The sequence below is a fragment of the Rutidosis leptorrhynchoides genome, chromosome 4 (assembly GCF_046630445.1).
Source record: "Rutidosis leptorrhynchoides isolate AG116_Rl617_1_P2 chromosome 4, CSIRO_AGI_Rlap_v1, whole genome shotgun sequence".
In the NCBI taxonomy this organism is placed as follows: domain Eukaryota; kingdom Viridiplantae; phylum Streptophyta; class Magnoliopsida; order Asterales; family Asteraceae; genus Rutidosis; species Rutidosis leptorrhynchoides.
This window is the reverse complement of record NC_092336.1, coordinates 332965005-332968808: the sequence shown is the minus strand read 5'-3', so window position 1 is coordinate 332968808 and position 3804 is coordinate 332965005.

The following is a 3804-nucleotide window of genomic DNA, read 5'->3' as shown; positions in this document are numbered from 1 at the left end:
ATCACAAACGCACATTTTCATGCCCGTGCTTTCTTGACAAACGCCCCATTCCGGGCGTTTGTGGGGCGTTTGTGGGCGGATTCAGGCAACAAACGCCTGCGTTATCTGTGGTCTAAGCAGAGAACTTACTTCAAGTGCATAAGTATCAGCTCTTTCAATCCTGAGTGGGATCAGAATGTGTGATCGGAAGTTAAATCTGACACTTTCTCCAACAAAACCAAGTGCAAGCACGCCGCTTTCCTGTATGTATCAAATCATCCAAAACATTAATAAAAATAAATATAAATCGACCCCTAGGATCAGTAGCATCCCACAAAGCAGTCGTACCGTTTTTCTTGCCATTTAACATGAGAAGATCTCCGTTTGGGAGGTGTAAAAGGTCACCAATGACTCTTGACGATGGCATATTTTGTTCCTTATATTTTTTCACCTTCTTGTGAACCTGTCAACCCAAATTGCGACTGCTACATACGCTGATATTCGTTTAAATTTTAAAACTTCAATGGTTAAGTAACTGAAAGAGATGAGATACTTATGTTAACTCTAAAGTAGTGAAGAACGAACAACATCAAAAACAAAAACATCAACGTAAAATAAATTCATAGATGACACATTTACTTACAAACTACAAATATACATGCAAATTTTAAATATAAAAGATCCTTATGAGCACTTATAATGTACTCCATATTAATGATATAGATAACTAAGCCATCATCATCATTTAAATTAAATCATTTCTTGATATATATGAAAACCTAGTTTTGTATTTTCAGACTTCAGAGTATTTTCTAAATTAAAGTCAAAGTTCAAACTTAAATTATTCTTCAAATAATAAAACACTGATTACAATTTTCCATATTAATTTGTCAATAAAACACAAAAACAACCATATTATCATTATCATCATAAACTAAACGGAGAATAAATACATCAAAAATGCAGTAGCAATACTAATAAAAATAAATATACAACCTAAATCTCAACAGTGCACCTAATATCTTTGAAATACTTTTATAATCATATATTCCCCATCTTCAAAAGAAGATTGTAATAGTAAAACTAATACCTTTATTCGGTTGATGAACCGGGATAACCGCCGAGTCAGACGTTCTCCTTCTTGATCTTGAATATTAAAGAGGTAACAGCGAGTGAAAATCCCTAAGGTTAGATGATAATCGCACAACAAAAAGCCACAGAATCCAATACCCTAGGGTTAAATCGAAACCCCCGCTACAAAAAAAGCGTCAGATCAAATGAGGGTTCACCCACGAATTCAAAGAAAGGCAGGGTTAATTCGAAGTGTTTGGTAGGGGATTGAAAACCATAGATTTAGCGGACAATCGGCTAGAGAAGAGAAGAGAGGAGAGGAAGACACGATTGGGGGTGGGGACGGTTGCTATTTTTTAGAATAAAAGGCGGAGTTGAAAATTGGGAAACAATTAAAGAGTTTAATTTTATAAATTGTTTTAGCGGGATTTTTTTTTTGGTTTAACAAAATTATTTACACCATATATCTTTTCAGCAAAATCTACGGGTGTTCAATATTTGGTTTGAAACCATTTACACCGTATACTGAACCGAAAACATATAAAAAAAGAAATCAACCCGAACTTGAAATCGGTTTCTCGATACGGTTTTCGATTTTGAACATTTCGAATTTGATTAACCGAAAACCGATACGATGTTAAATAAATATGTGCGCGATATATGATTTGAATAGATAACAATGGACATAATACGTGATCATTGACTATCAATTAAAGGTAAGGAAAAGAATTAATGACACCAAAAAATAATTACAACATAGCCAGAAATCAACGAGAACAAATTTTTTGGAAGAAACTTGAAATGTCCCGTTCTTATTGATTAAAAACGTTCCATATTAATTGATTTCGTTGCGAGGTTTTGACCTCTATATGAGACGTTTTTCAAAGACTGCATTCATTTTTAAAACAAACCATAACCTTTATTTCATAGATAAAGGTTTTAAAAAAAGCTTTACGTAGATTATCAAATAATGATAATCTAAAATATCCTGTTTACACACGACCATTACATAATGGTTTACAATACAAATATGTTACAACAAAATAAGTTTCTTGAATGCAGTTTTTACACAATATCATACAAGCATGGACTCCAAATCTCGTCCTTATTTAAGTATACGACAGCGGAAGCTCTTAATAATCACCTGAGAATAAACATGCTTAAAACGTCAACAAAAATGTTGGTGAGTTATAGGTTTAACCTATATATATCAAATCATAATAATAGACCACAAGATTTCATATTTCAATACACATCCCATACATAGAGATAAAAATCATTCATATGGTGAACACCTGGTAACCGACATTAACAAGATGCATATATAAGAATATCCCCATCATTCCGGGACACCCTTCGAATATGATATAAATTTCGAAGTACTAAAGCATCCGGTACTTTGGATGGGGTTTGTTAGGCCCAATAGATCTATCTTTAGGATTCGCGTCAATTAGGGTGTCTGTTCCCTAATTCTTAGATTACCAGACTTAATAAAAAGGGGCATATTCGATTTCGATAATTCAACCATAGAATGTAGTTTCACGTACTTGTGTCTATTTTGTAAATCATTTATAAAACCTGCATGTATTCTCATCCCAAAAATATTAGATTTTAAAAGTGGGACTATAACTCACTTTCACATATTTTTACTTCGTCGGGAAGTAAGACTTGGCCACTGGTTGATTCACGAACCTATAACAATATATACATATATATCAAAGTATGTTCAAAATATATTTACAACACTTTTAATATATTTTGATGTTTTAAGTTTATTAAGTCAGCTGTCCTCGTTAGTAACCTACAACTAGTTGTCCACAGTTAGATGTACAGAAATAAATCAATAAATATTATCTTGAATCAATCCACGACCCAGTGTATACGTATCTCAGTATTGATCACAACTCAAACTATATATATTTTGGAATCAACCTCAACCCTGTATAGCTAACTCCAACATTCACATATAGAGTGTCTATGGTTGTTCCGAAATATATATAGATGTGTCGACATGATAGGTCAAAACATTGTATACGTGTCTACGGTATCTCAAGATTACATAATATACAATACAAGTTGATTAAGTTATGGTTGGAATAGATTTGTTACCAATTTTCAGGTAGCTAAAATGAGAAAAATTATCCAATCTTGTTTTACCCATAACTTCTTCATTTTAAATCCGTTTTGAGTGAATCAAATTGCTATGGTTTCATATTGAACTCTATTTTATGAATCTAAACAGAAAAAGTATAGGTTTATAGTCGGAAAAATAAGTTACAAGTCGTTTTTGTAAAGGTAGTCATTTCAGTCGAAAGAACGACGTCTAGATGACCATTTTAGAAAACATACTTCCACTTTGAGTTTAACCATAATTTTTGGATATAGTTTCATGTTCATAATAAAAATCATTTTCTCAGAATAACAACTTTTAAATCAAAGTTTATCATAGTTTTTAATTAACTAACCCAAAACAGCCCGCGGTGTTACTACGACGGCGTAAATCCGGGTTTACGGTGTTTTTCATGTTTCCAGGTTTTAAATCATTAAGTTAGCATATCATATAGATATAGAACATGTGTTTAGTTGATTTTAAAAGTCAAGTTAGAAGGATTAACTTTTGTTTGCGAACAAGTTTAGAATTAACTAAACTATGTTCTAGTGATTACAAGTTTAAACCTTTGAATAAGATAGCTTTATATATATGAATCGAATGATGTTATGAACATCATTACTACCTTAAGTTCCTTGGATAAA